General features: G+C 40.6%; 1 protein-coding gene across 3 annotated transcripts in view; it reads right to left on the bottom strand.

The window, feature by feature from the left end:
• LOC144522311 (cGMP-inhibited 3',5'-cyclic phosphodiesterase 3A-like) overlaps positions 1 to 15,794 on the bottom strand; it is a 76,658-nt gene that overhangs the window by 37,660 nt on the left and 23,204 nt on the right. The window contains exon 1 of one of the 3 annotated variants that reach the window (XM_078257280.1): positions 11,624 to 11,711. The exons of the other annotated variants lie outside the window; for them this stretch is intronic. The gene's annotated coding sequence lies outside the window, so the exon portion shown is untranslated. Of the gene's footprint in view, positions 1 to 11,623; positions 11,712 to 15,794 lie in introns of those variants that run through there. 3 annotated transcript variants of the gene reach the window in all.

The following is a 15,794-nucleotide window of genomic DNA, read 5'->3' as shown; positions in this document are numbered from 1 at the left end:
GGGAATGGAAACGCTCATAAATGCAAAAATGGGTTTTGTCTATTTTTTTCACTTTCCATTAAAGGTCCCATGGCATGAAAATTTCACTTAATGAGGTTTTTAACATTAATATGCATTCCCCTAGGCTGCCTATGGTCCCCCAGTGGCTAGAAATGGTGATAGGTATAAACCAAGCCCTGGGTATCCTGCTCTGCCTTTGAGAAAATGAAACCTCACATGGGCTGATCTGGAATCTTGCTCCTTATGAGGTCATAAGGCGCAAGGTTACCTCCCCTTTCTCTGCTTTGCCCACCCAGAGAATTTGGCCCACCCATGAGAGAGAGGCATCATGGCTTTCAAACGAAAGTATTGAAGGCCACACCCCCACTCTCCACCTTGCCCCCCCTCTCTCCTCCTCAATCACTACAGACACAGAAATGGCACATACTAAGGAAAGCTCATTGTGGGACTGGCTCTAGTGGCTGTAATTCTGCACCAAGGCAGAATTTTGGGAAAGAGACTTCAGATACAGTATTAGGGGACAACTAAGGTCTATATAAAAGCATCCAAAGAGCAGCATGTCATGGGACCTTTAAGCGCAGACGTCTAATGCAATTTCACAGTCAGGTTTGGTTTACTTTAGCTCCTATTCAGTGCCTAAAGGCCTGGTGGAGGCTGAGGATTTTTACGCTGTTTAATTACCAGCCACTGTGTCCTCCCACAGGCCTCGTAAACCCGTTTTCCACTTTCTTGGGAGTCACCAAATGCATCAGTGCAGCTCTGTCACTGATTTTTGGTGAACACGTTGCAGGAGAGCCAAGTCAACATTAAACCCCCCTGCCTCTGTTGGGGCTTTCTGCCCCAGAACTGAGAAGCCCTGAGAAACGCAGCATGTCGCTGTGACAAATTGCTGCTGCACACACTGAGGCAAGGGGCTCAGTATAAGAGCCAAATTGATAACTCTGGTGTAATTTACTGTGTCAGAGGAGGTCATTGAGTTGTGTCATGCTGTGAGTGAAAACATTAAGAGTTTCGGTCGCCAGTGGTAAAAGTTTTTTCCAACAGTGCTGCTTAGTTCTAAACAAATAGTTAAGTAACTGTTAACTGCCTCATTATAAAGACGTTTAGTTTGTATATTTTTGACTGTAAAAAAACACAGGTATATTTGTACTGTATACTGAATCGGTCAGAGTAAGATGCTGCTTGAGAATTGAGAGTTTTCAGGCCCTTTAAAGCCCTGTACTGTAAATGAAGTTGGGAGTCATAGCAGGTTTAAATCCTATGTTTTGAATTTTGGTAATGGCTCCACAAATCTGTGGTGACCCTGACAAACAAGGTCACCATCATAACAATCACACATACAACATGCATTCATAAAGTACAACGGCGTTTTCCCACAGTTTGACACTTTTTCTTTTTACTGAGTTGCAGTATGAGGGGTTTGCCCTTTCTCAACAAACATCACTCATTCTCCATTTTCTAGCCCGAGGACTGCAGCTATGAAGAGCCTAGATTCTCCGATCGTCAGCATGATATCTGTGAGTCACTTTAAAGCTCTATCAAGCATGCACGTACAGTACCTTCTCATGCATTAAAATAACCATACTAGATGGAAAAAGAAGTTAACAAGCAATCAACTGTGTAAAAGGCCAATGTATGAGATGTAAATTACTGAGAATGATAGTATTAGCCAGCCAGTGAGCTGTTTGTCTTATTCTTTACTGCTCTGACAGCAGGTTTTGCTTTTACAGTATCAGATCTGGCAGCAGCTCCTCCATGGTCACGGCGGAGTCCTGCTCCATTAGAAGGTCCTAGTATCATTGAGGCTCTCCAGGCGCACACACATAAACAGCCTTTTCGGTCTTATGTAACCCAACCTTTCATCTCCATGCTCTGAGAGACAGACCCAGACTACACAGAAGTCTACATGCGCCCTTGATGTGCCAAAACAAAAAGAACCACACAAAATCAAAGCTAAGCATAAAATTTGAGTGGCTCAAAACAATTTGATCAACAAATACATGTGGATGGTGTGCTACTCACTTGCTAAATCAAACAATAGATGCAGTCTGGTGCCAATGTGTTTGAATGTTTTTGTTTTTACCAGTGCTTGAAAATCAGTAAACACAATATGCTTTCAAGCTTCAAACCACTAGCGTTAGAATAAACAATAATTTACTGTAGCACAAACATCATCTATTTTTTAAAGACAACAAGGAACAATATCAGTCACGAGAGTCAAAAGAAACCCAGTAGAACTAGACAATAACCTCACACAGGCTAAAATATGTCTATATCACTGCAAAAAAAAGAATGTGACTGAATACAAAGAGGCGATACGTCTTCTTTTCAAGCCAGTTAATCATTTACAAACAATAATGGCTAAAACAAAAAGTCTTGTTTAAACTTTATTACCTTGTTTTGCTTCAGGAGGACGGAGTAGAGTATAGGCTACTTAAAACATATGATAGTTCACTGCCAATATTATGTCTAAAGAGGTAAAACCACACATGAATGATTTCTTAGATATCTCCTGGTTTTCCATGGAAACCCTCCAGGCAGCATAGCATAGCCGAAGCAGTAAAATTTCCAAATGGATTTGTTTTTGTCCTAAACCTCCAGTGCACCTACTGGGAAAAATAACAACTTTGTAGAAGTTATGCCCTTTGTTTCACCCTCTGCTACTAGATTCATTATGCCACCCAATAACTCAGAAGAAGTCAGGTCTAGCAGTGGCTTTCCATCACTTATAGCAATGTCGGTGATTTATAAGTGACTGAAATGAGAAAAAAATGCTTTGTGTCTATGAAAGTAGAAGAATGTCCTTCAATCATCGCGCAAAAGCTACCAGAGTAACACAACACACTCAAAAAGGTCTGACGCATTGTTATGGGACTCTGGCTCCATTGTAAACACATTCTGGAGATTTGCTGTACTTTCATGATCCAGAATAATACTCTCAAGAAACAATGATCACAGTGTAGTTCAGCTTCATGTTAATACTGTCATATGTGCAGCCAAGTTAAAATTAGACATGATAAAATTATACTGAGCTCACGTGCCCTCTCATCTGCACCACCCGTCATGTTCCAAATGTGTCAATTAGAATGTTGATATTAAACAGGATATTATTGGGAGCCTGGGTAGCTCACTTGGTAGAGCGTGCACCCCATGTACAGAGGCTTGGTCCTCACTGCAGCAGCAGCTGCTGGTTCAACTCCAACCTGCAACCTTCTGCTGCATGTCATTCCCCCTTTCAAGTCTAAGCTGTCCTGTCAAATAAAGGCCTATGCAACAAAAAAATTATCTTAAAAAAACCCCCAGGATATTATTTAACACTGATTACAAAAAATAAGTGGGTTTGTTCAAGTTATCATTCATACTATTAGGAGTAGCAGTGACTGGAAATTTCAACATTTTTTTCAACTACTGTTTCTACTTGCTAACTCGAGATCCCCTGGTTGGGAATTATTGCTTCCACCCCAGTACGGTGCCCACAAGACTAGAGAATAATATTTAAAAACGTCAACACCAATGTGTCTTTCCAACAATGTCCCAGACCCGGTTACTGTGGATAGACCACAGACCTCACTGTCAACAGTTTTCTTTGGAACTATTTTGTACCTGTAAAGCTTGTACACAGTGAGTCACCGAGACATTGTTCCTGGAAAGAGCTGTTGCTGTTGAATTTTTACACATCAATGGTGTGAGCACCAAAAACAAAATTCCATTCAACGTCACTGTATTGGGATGGAGGCAGAAATCTCTTTTCGTTTGATGCAGATAACACTAGCAATAACCTTCACACGTCTACCAGGATTAAGATACAGAGTGAATTTGGGTTACTCAGATTGATGAAACCTCATATTAGCCTCGGCTGAATGTAGTAAGTAATGTTAGTATGCCTTTTTGCCTAAAACAAGGACTGTGGATCTTGTCCCCGATTTCTAACAGTGTTCACTCTAAGATGAAATCACTTAACCTGTGTCTTGGTACGAGAAATCCTGTCTTTTACCATCCAGCTTGATGACAGTTTGTTTAGATTTATATGCATAAATGTAAATAAAAAGGATACTCCTTAGTAGATTATATGAAAATGTCAGACATACAAAGAAAGCAGCCAGCCAAAATATGCCCGACCTGCTGCCCTCTGTAAATGAGCTGCTTTCTCATGACTCAAAACAGTGCCAGCCAAGTAAACTCCCAGCCTTCCTCTCACCCAGAGTGTTAAGAGGGCAGCAGCATGGATGCCAGTATGCAGCCAAGCCCTGTCTACCACCATGGCTCCAAGCCACAGCCCACAGCAAGCTGCCGTGCCTCTGAGGTGCTGGGTAAACATCATGGTGTCAAAGCACAAACAAACTACTGGAATATGCTTGTTGTTTGACTTGCTCCCGCCAGTAACCAGTTGAGAACCACTTCGCTGTGGGTGTGAAGTGGCAGGAGCTACAGCTACAGCACCCACAGTGAAGCTCCACTTTCACCTGACGCCTCGTAATGAGCCTGATCCACTGTCATCTACTTACTACTGAGCACTTTTCAAAATCGGTCTGAAAGGAAACCGGAAACTGCCTCGTCCTATTATAGCTCAGTGCAAGATAACTGCTAGCAGTGTTTCTTAATCATTCATTCATGATCGGGCTTTCATTCTTCTCTGCCTCCCTCTTTCTCTCTCTGCCTCCCGTGTCCTATTTTGTCCCTCATTACTGGCTTCATATGAGTGGAGTTGATGTGTGTCTACTTAGATCTTCAGTAGCTGTATTATCTTGTTAGTGCACTGGATTTACTGGGACCCAAATTCAGTGTCCGTTGAGGACACAGCTACGATAACTGCCAACTAGAGACCTCCTGGTTGGGGGAAGGGAAGGAAATAAGAAAAGAGTGCTGATCTTACAGTATGGTTGAGTTAATTAAGGCGGTGTTGAAGGGCCAGCAAATCAGTCTGCAGAATTTCCAAACAGCTTGACCCAAGGGTTTAATGCACCACCTCTTTGTCCAATTAAACTCACTCTGCTCTCACTTACAATCAGGTCTGCAAAGTCATGACTTCACACATATGCCTACTTACGTAATGCAAACACACATGCACTCAGACTCACACTCGCTGGCTCGAGGTCTCTCTTTTTCTTGCTTATTCCTCCTTTGTTCTTTTATCACTGCATCTGTCAAAGATATTCTGACGTCTGAATTGCTTGACTCGGAGAGTGTCCCACACTCATTTTTCATTTCAGCCGACAAAAAGAAAGTAGGTCAGATTCTATACTGTATGAAGGGCTTCAGAAATGACAGCGGCTTAGCCGTGAGGACAACATCAAGGCAACAATCAAAGATCCTTGGACTCACTTTCATGGCTGTTAGAGCCACAGTAAACTCTATATTGCTCTTATACCATGGTCAAATTCTGATTGGCTGCAAGATGTCCATTCAAAAATGATATAGGACACCTACTAACTAGAGATGGCCCGATACCATTTTTTGCTTCCCGATACCGATTCTGATACTCTGAACTTGCGTATCGGGCCCGATACCAACTACCGATCCGATACCAGTGTGTTATATATTTTCTTATGTTTTAACAACTGTATACTACTATCCCTGTATGGATGTGATATGATTTCTATCTTTGTTGTCGGTCTGGCTCAGGTTAAACTCTTTGTGAAACATGAACAAACACAAACAATGAACGCCCCAGAACTTTCTTTTATTCTCCAGTTTGAGAGTCCATTATAACGGAAAAAGAACATAAATAAACTATTTTAACGTAGATTTTCTTTAGGGCTTTATTACATGGTATCGGATCGGTGCATAAACTCCAGTACTTCCTGATACCGATACCAGCGTTTTAGGCAGTATCGGAGCCGATACTGATACTGGTATCGGTATCGGCTCATCTCTACTACTAACCACATCTGGTGAAAGTGACTGTTTACTGTTCTAAATGAAAAACAAAATCTGAATGTTATTAACAACACTGAGTGTAGTCCTTCAGTGCCTCGTCCTCTGAACACCACAGGATGGCGACTGTACACAAGCTGCAAGAAGTAAGTTACACTGCCCCTCTGAACTGACCCTCTCACATCCCATTCGCTGATCAACTCGCTACTTCAGGCTGTAGCCGACAGTACACATGGCGGATCATTTGTTCATGAAAGTCTTGATATTGATTTGGGCACAATGACATGGCTGGATAGCTAGCTTGTCTTGTTGTTATACATACTGTCAAGTTATATTTACTGATTGTCAACTGTACACATGTCATGTTATTGAATTTAAATCTTGCATAATGTTAGCTTTCTGACACGTTCTGTTAGCTGTCTGAGCCAAAGGGTTCTATGAGCTGAGTGGACTATAAATATCTCTCTCTTGTTCCGGGTATTAGTAAAACCCTCAGGTGTTACCAGGGAAACTTGAGATTGTGATTGTAAAACACATTAAAATGAAAAAATGTTATTTGGTAAGTGACCATGGTATAAGCGGGTTAATGCCCTTCGAGGTATCTCTTATCAGGTAATAATTGATTTCAGTGAAGGCGTCTGACACCTCGTCGGGCATTAACCCTTACATTATTGCTTTGAAAATGAGGTGTAATCTTCTTTTGCACCCACAGGTGGAGGTATTCTCATGATTAGTGTCATATAGCTATGTTTTCTTGGGAGCGTCTTTGGGAAACTGTCCTTTTTGTTTATTGACAGTTTTTTTAAAGAGAATTATGACAATGTATTTTTAAAGGATCAAAAGTAGTATAATACTGAAATATAATACTAGTATATATTATATATTGCAGTATATTATATATTACTACATTTCCAAACATCTTCATGAATTGCTACCTAAGCTTTGGGTGCAGGAAGCTTTGATAATTGAACCCTCTTGTCTACCTGGTAGATACAGACTTTTTTTTATAACTGTCAGCCTTACAGATTTCTAAATTAAGTATTTGGACTGAAACAGCATATGCCAAGTATATACATTTGACTGACATTACAACTAATCAAAAACTAACTAAAAAACATAGTATGTTAATATGTGTGAGTCTTTATCTTCTTTCTATCCATAATGTACTTACTTTGTCAGTCTTTGTATTTTCCATTCTTGCATTTTCATTAAATAAACTATCATCCTCCTTGGAAAATCTCTTCATAAGCTGTCCTGAATTTAATTGGACACAAGGCAATAGTAATGCCAGAAGGCAAAGGAAAATAGACATTAAAGCGCTAAGATTTAATAGGGGTGTGTACAGTATACAGTAAAACTGCAGGAAAAGAGTGTGGAAAGGCTTGGGTACAGGCAGACACAAATTTCTGACCCAAACTGTCTGGCTCTTTATCCAGGTGACTCCAAAAACCTTGCCACACCTTCTCCTCTGCCACATCCACCCCGAGCACAGCAGCCGTTGAGTGGGAGGACAATTATAAATCCTTCACTGACTGCCTGTTGAGCAGAGAGTATGGAGAGTCATTCCTATTCAAGCTGGCTAATGTTTTACAGGTTTTACCGTGGGGGTCAGTCATCGTGGGTCATTTGCGTCATCGCTGGAGGGAAGGGAACTATCAAGGTGGGCTGCCAAAGCGGAGGGGGCTGTGTGCAGGGAATGAGGAACACACTTGTGTGTATGCAATGATTATTAGCACACGCTCACCTAAAAGCGGTTTGGCTCTCACATTCTCTGTCATATGCACCAGCCTGCAAAGCAAACACGTACACTTAATGAACAAAACCACACTTGCATGTGCATTAACGACACTCACATGCACAAATATGACCCCATGTTATATTTCACACATTAGCACTGCATCTGCACACTGTTTACCCCTCCCATACTCTTCACACTTTCTTACTCAGAGTCTACTAATTTCTGAAGTGTGACATATGGGATTTATCATTCTTTACGTTTCCTGGGAGAGGCTTAGCCTGATCCTTAAAGAAACCCTGTGTTTGAGTCACTACCAGAGATAGATCTGTCAGTCTCCCAGGGTGAAAGCACAGGACATAAGGATGTCGTGGCCCAGAGAAAACCTCAATGGGAGTACCCCATATTCTGACCTCAAAATCTATCAAACACGACGACATGAAATGTGTCACTGACGAAAATCTCCTCAAAAGCCTATACGGATATAACAATATTTTTTTTAAACCTCAACCATGTGGCTTCATGATTATGCATCATTTTTTATTTTTTTGTTACATTATTTGTGTGCGCTCTGGCCGACTCCTTCTCAAGCAGTTAGGTTCCCAGCTCTGCACATTCAGCTGGGTGAAAAAGACGGGATCTGGCTGGGTAGACCTGGCAGCCCACCTCAAAACAGCATGCCAACGCCATTAGTGTATAATGGTCCAGTCAGGATTACTGCTGGGGCCTGGAGAGCTGAGAAGGGAACACAGCACTCACTTGTTTGTTTGTTTTACAAGCCTCTGCTCTGTTCAGTCTGCAAGGTGCCAGTGGGCTTTGTGTGGTTTAATTCACAGTTGATTCAAATGGTGCACAGTGTGACAACTACTCTATGGCCACACAGCACACTTGTTTCGAAGAATTGTGGTAGAATGACCCTGCAATTCCTTTATTAAATCTAAGCTAACTTGTCTTCCTCTGTAAAATACAGACATTAAGCTTGCGCTGTCACTAATTCTGTGGTCAATACATTTCCCCCTGGTGACTGCACCTGTTGATTGGCTAATTACATACCCATCAAGGAATCAACACATTCTTTTTTTATGTGCTTTATGTGTCATTGAGATCTATGTCAAGAGGGGATTTCAAAGGTAATCAACAGTTAAATACAAATCAAGTTGGACCTGACCTTGACATGAGAACTAAAGCAAACACACTGAACTTTTGAATCAACTTAGTTTTAGCGTAATAATTACGTGTGGAAATCCATTATTTGATTTGAAACCATTCTAGCTTCAGTATTCAACTTAAGCTTTGCTATGAGATAATGCAGGGAACAGAGAATGAGAATCTGAGAACACAGAGTTCAGTCAACGGCAATGTCATGAAAGCACTATGGGAATTTATGCATGCATGATGCTTCTAGTGCATACATTATTTCATCTTTTATTCACAGGCCTGACTCAGCTACGTCTGTGTTCTGTGTTGTGTCTGTGCTCATCAGAGAGAGGACCACACACACACACACACACACACACACACACACACACACACACACACACACACACACACACACACACACCTCCCCCACTATTTCAGCTGCACATAGAACATTTACAATCCCGTCAATATTCCCACAGGACTCAGTAAACAAACAGACAGCGACTGCCCGCTCAAGCATATGCCTTTCAATCACATTCCTACATCCTTTATAAATCACTGCTGTAGAAATATAAACATACAGTGAGGACAGCACCTATATACTGACTGATGTATGAAAGTGCATGAAAGTGTGTGAATGCCAGCCGCTAATAAACAGCATGTGTGTACCTGTGTGGGGGTATAAATCTCTGCTTCCTCTTTTTGCAGGTGGAAGGATTTGCATTACAGAGCCTCTTCCTCTAGAAGAGGCTCAGGTCAGCCCCATGGGCAGGTTTTCCACCATTAACACAAAAATGCTTGCTTTGTCAGTTGAATTCCCAGAGGGTTCTAGTTCCCCATGTAGAAGGAATGCAGGGGTCTGTGGGGACCATGAAGGTACAGAGGAACAAGAGACGGCCTTCCCTGACACACTCTGGTGGGCTTTACTATATGAAGCAAAGCATAGAGCCATTAGGAATGGACCATCATGCTGAAAGCAACCCTGAAAATCTGGCTTAGAGCAAAGATATAAGATATAGGAGATGCTGGTTGTCCTCTGGGGATATAGGCTGCAGGCTCCATAAGTGACAGAAAGCCATCTTCTTCGATCACACCCTCACTGGGGCTCACTGAGGCTTAGCAAGCAGTACACAATATATAGTATATTAAAGCTCTCTGTCCTGCTACCCTCAGTGATGTATAATGTGATAATAACCAAAGATACAGTAATAATATGTTGTCACTGTGTCCTGTGGCAGTTATGCCTTTGGCAAAGGTATATCATGATGTATGGTTTCAGTTGAGTACTACTGAAAAGTGACAACAGCTCTGTTACTAGACCACCCACAGCAATTGTTAGCAAGCCTGCTGCAGAGGCACATTTATTTCAAACTGTGAATTTGTGAATGGATACGTGCTTTATATGCGTTTATATGTTTTGTAAGCCAGTAATGAAAGTAAAAGTAAAAGTGGTAATACCAAAATGTTGCATTAATAAAAAGTGCATTACAAATTTTAATTAAAGCAGCTTGTTTTTTTCACCACTTGGGAGCACAACAGACTGTAAACACAACACTGGTATATTAACATATTATAAAGTTGCTGACAAATGTATTAGCAAAGCAGATACAGTACGCAGCATGTTAGCAAAACTTTTAAATGTTTTTGGCCACCGGGCCAATGTAAGTCCAAAATTCACTCTTCTTTGAGCTCTGTTTTGGGTTTCCCCAACCTTTGGAGAAGATATCTGTCTCTTTAGCTTCTAAATGCTCCACTACGTCCACCAGCTTGTCACTAACTTGTCTGCCATTTGTGAGCAAGTAGCGTACAGTGGGTTTCTCAATGCTTGTTTCCTGAAAACAGCTTCCTGCTACTGTATGTCTAGAGGGTGATAAGTGCGGCGAGAATAAACTAAAACAGAGATGAACTGCAGGTGATAATTAACTCTGTGGGATCTTTCACATTGCATGTAGTCATTGGATATATTGTCAATATAAAAATATGAACTAGTGCAGCTTTAAGTAAAAGTAAGTATTACCAGCACAATGCACTGAAGCCATGTTTAGACCGACTTCTGCTCTGCAGAAAAAATGCAGCCCTCTCCAGCGGTTTAACTCGCCATCGTTGTAAAATATCTTTGCATTAATGTATAAACTGTTTTCTAATATTGTACCTTAGATAAGGCAAAGCTAATTATAACTATGTGCCTCTTACATTAAAATGGGTAATCAAAAAAAATATTGACCCATAAAAATGGGTCAATATAGGTTTTGTATGTACAATCCTGATCTTCATAGTAGCTAATAACTGTAGGTGTCAGATAAATGTAGTGAAGTAAAAAGTACAATATATCCCCATGAAATGTAGCAGAGAAGGTATATAAAGTAGCATAACATGTAAATACTAAAGTAAATGTACTAAGTTACATTGTACAACTGGTGCAAGCACATGAGTGAGTTTGTGAGTTACAGTACATTTTTGTGTGTTTACACTGTATGTCTGTGGGTTTATCCATGTATAGGCGTACAGTAATCATACAGTATATCCCTGTATATATGTTTGTGCATGGCTCAGTTTTGGGCATTCAGATGTGTAATAGTGTCCATGTATGCATGTGTGCTCAGGCGCTGGAACAGCATTAAGGCAAACCACAAGCTAGAAAAACATTGTTAAAAAACGTTGTTAGTCTGCTGTTTAAACATGGAAGGAATCCTAGTAAAAATACACAAAGCAACATTCAACAATACAGAGCAAAAACTCTCTTGAAGGAACACTTTGCTCCTGGTTCCTCTTGATCAGAGCCACTGGTGCCACCCACACCCACACACACGCACACACACACACACACACACACACACACACACATAAACAGGCCAAACGGCTACTTGTGTTTACCTAGCCACGTGACTGAAGCTACGGTACATCCAGTGACGTCAGCTCACATTCCTCACATTCATCAGTCTCAGTTCTCACTGATACTGTCTCAGATGCTGCGGAACAGAGGGAGCAGAGATCATACATTATAAAAGCAGCAATCATTCACTGGGCCTGTGTTTGCTATATTTATCTTTTCGTGATAAAATAAATAAGCACTACGTTGTGTCTGCCATCTGTTTTCATAAGCAGTTGTGCGCTCATGAACTGCTATTCCCTGAAATAGTCTTCCTGTTCCACTTAAAACATAGAATCCATAAATAATTGCAAAACTGCTGTCAGGAGATGGATACAGGGAACAAACAACTCACTACATAAATATGCATGAATACTTCAGTTTTAAACTACAGTATGTATTGTTTGGTGTCGTGTCTGTGGCTTATTGTATTGTATTTTTCTCTCTTGTATAGTAGGGGACAACAGTGGAAATGATGATCCTACAGTTTACGGTATGTATGTTAATGTAAATATACAGTATGTGAATGAATCGTTTAAATCTGTACTAGCATTACAGCATGTAGTTATTAGATTAAACTACAGTGTGAAAAATGGTGTTAAATTATCTGTTTGATGTATGGGTTTTGCCAAGGTGTGGGCTAAAAGGCTGCCCAGACTGCCAAAGCAAGTGGGAAATTTAACTTTTTAAACAGTTACAGCTACTCACCACGTGCCAGAAACATGGCTGACATTAAAGAAAAGGCTTTCTGGTTGCTTTTGGACTACAATATAGTCTAGCTATGACCAAAAACATTGATTCCTCAATGCATGTATGTCGGCCTAATGTGAATAATTTAGTAGTTACAGAACGGCATGTACTAATCAATAGGATTTGACGTTATGTTAGCTTTGTACTTTCTGCTCATTACAACCCTGTCTCGTCTAATATTTTATCGCAATTAATTGTCCATAGTTAACTCGCAATTAATCACAAAATAATCACACATTTTCTATCTGTTCTAGATGTACTTTTTAAAGGGTAAATTTTCAAGTTTTTAATGTTCTTATCAGCATGGGAGCGGACAAATATGCTTGCTTTATGCAAATGTTTATTATTATTGCAACAATCCGAAACAATAACGAATACTGTCTACAATATTCTCCAGAATAACCTCAAAGGTACTGTATGCTTGGGGCGCCTGGGTAGCTCACCTGGTAGAGCGCACGCCCATATATAGAGGTTTACTACTCGACGTAGTGGCCGTGGGTTCGACTCTAACCTGTGGCCCTTTGCTGCATGTCATTCCCCCCCTCTCTCTCCCCTTTCATGTCTTCAGCTGTCCTGTAAATAAAGGCCTAAAATGGCCAAAAAAAATCTTTAAAAAAACAAACAAAGGTATTGTATGCTCAAAAAATATGCTGAAAGCATAATATGGCAAACTCAAGCCCATCAAGCAACAACAGATGGGTATATTGACCTGAATGCAACATTACTTGGTAATACAAACACAATGTACTGTCCCACTTTACACTAAACATCCCATTTTTTAAGCAGCTCAAAACAAAACAATGGACCTTGTGCAGTACAGATACAGACACACTGTACAGGTACTTTGGTCAGCTAAATGTAACAATGTAATGTAACCAATGTAATTGTGTTTAACCTCACATATAGGAAAATAAAGGCCCACAAAACATCCCCTTCTACTAAATTTGAAGCTTTAAAACTGAACTTGCCATTTAAAAGACCCTTTTCTTTAACAATTTCTGCTCAAGGAGGTTTGTTTCTCTAGCCATGCACAACGTTACTTCTGCATTGCTTCCTGATTTCCCAAACTACAGAGAAGCACAAAATGTTCTTAACATATTAGCAAATGTTCCCATACAATGTCATTTTCCGCTCTTGCAATTGTAGCGAGTTGAAGAACAAGACACAGCAGCAATCAGGTTTCCTTTAACACATAACTGGGACAACACATTAGTAACACATAAAGGTAATTTCTTTCATTTGTGTAATATGTGTACAATCATTTTGATCATGGATATGAATACAGGAAACACCAGTGTAACTTTGTTTTTTGTCAGGAAAACACTATTTTCTTTCCTGGATAAAATGGTGGCGTCATGCATTCTGTTGCTGAAAGCCACAAAAACTCTCATAACAGAGAAAGTTTAAGACAACATAACTCTAAAAGGTCTTTGAAATTCGTAGTCTCTTCTAAACAGTCCCCTCTACAGCACAGCTGAGGAAACAATTTGCTGAGACCTTTGCCTTTCACATTCTGCTCCCCACGACATGGTCCAAAGACACCGCACAACAGCAGGCTCATCTTGCTACCATCTGAAGAAGCAGAGAAAACATGATGGAGGCTGTGTTTAACCTCACTCAGGCATTACACTGTCCAAATTCTCATTTGTTATTCTCTTAATTGGCCAATCAGTAATAGTGGCAGGACAATTAATCAAACAATGAAAAGAAAGATTAATTCTGGTTTTAAGATTGTGTTCAGCAGAGGTTCACATCCCGTAAAAGTCTGACAAAGTGGGTCTGTAGCCTGAAGCTATGGTTTCTCATCTGTAATTGCTGTAATTGCACTTTCCAAGGACCATGTAAAAGTAGAAACAAATAATGTCTGGATAAATGATGACCATCAGCCAAGATTGTTTTCACAATGTTGGCTCAAAAAAATGCCCAATTGGAAAGGATAATCCAGTATAATGGGAAGTAGTTCAATTAATTTGGGAGGTAGACGAGAAGAGAGGTATCATAAAACTGAGCCATAAACAGCTTCATCTGCATGGTTGATAAGGCTGTACTGTGCAAGACTTGTAAATACAAAATGGCCACCTTGGAGTTAAGAACTGTGGAAATTTGGGCAAATGGTAATTTTTTTCCATCTGAAAAATCTGCATGTTTAATATCTGCATGTGCACAATAATCTAATGGAGAACAGACCCCAAAACAAATTTGTTCTCCCCATATAACCTGATTAGTACAGCTGCTCTAGCCTGAAGCAAATGGATCTGTGCAACAACCAGCGGGGATAAAGAGGAGGGGTTGGGGGTGTGTGTGTGTGAACGGAGGGCTTTCAGATCTGGCCGTCACTGCTACTGTAACACTGTAAAACACTGAGGACAAGAATGAAGGAATAAAACCGCAGATAGACCTCAACCCAACCTGCACCCACATCCAAAACATTCACTGTCAGTGATTACAACATTCCAGAACTAATCACAGCAACAATAATGAGCTGTCAGAAGTTGGAAGCCAATGGTGAAATGACTCCTGTCAGGTCGAAGAGAGATTGATTTAGTAGAAAAGTGCATTTTCCATGTGTCACATTTCATTCCAATTATTTATACACTGTTATACCAACTGGTAGATTAACACTGATGGGCTGTGACACAACAGCATTACTGATTAGAGGGATTCTCTTAAAGGAATAGTTCAGTATTTTGGGAGACACTTTTTTTTTTTTGCCTTCTTCCAGAGAGTTAAATTAGAACCACTCTCATATCTGTCCGTTGAATATAAAGTTGCAGTCAGTCGACGTTAGCTTAGCTTAGCATAAAGACTGGAGATATAACATGTTAATAGGTGAGTTAGGAGATGCTGGTAGGCAGACAGAGCCTAGCCTTTTCACCTTACCAGTCTTTATGCTACGCTAAGCTAACTGTCTCCTTGCTGTAGTTTCATATTTAACAGACAAATACAAGAGTGGTATTGACGTTTTGATCTAACCCTTGGCAAGGAAGCGGATAACTTTATTTCCCACACTCAAACTATTTCTTTAGTCTGGCTCGATGGATGTACATTGCTGAGATAAAGCATGACATCTGGCGCACCTCTCATGCGCCAGATGCTCCTCCCCTCTCGCTATATCTGTTATCGAGGGTTAATGCCGCCCAGTTGCCCACAGTTGTGATTGAAGGAAACAAGCCAAAGCGTTTTTCCCCCTATCCCAGAATAGATATGCAGTGTAGCCAGACCATATTCCAGTGCTGACACAATGATCAATCAATGCAAGACTACCATTTCTTTGACAATGATTCTCCCACTTTCCAATCATTTTTGCAGTGCGTAAATCCACCCCACCTGGCTCTTATGCTCACCTTGTCCTCGTCCTTGGCTGGATTCGATCCCTCTGCTAAGCTGTCAGTGCTACAGTAAACTGTGCAAAACCAGGGACCTGTG

Source organism: Sander vitreus, chromosome 8, assembly GCF_031162955.1.
Source record: "Sander vitreus isolate 19-12246 chromosome 8, sanVit1, whole genome shotgun sequence".
Classification (NCBI taxonomy): Eukaryota; Metazoa; Chordata; class Actinopteri; order Perciformes; family Percidae; genus Sander; species Sander vitreus.
Note: the sequence above shows the minus strand (reverse complement) of the source record. Positions and strands in the feature narration are given on the sequence as shown.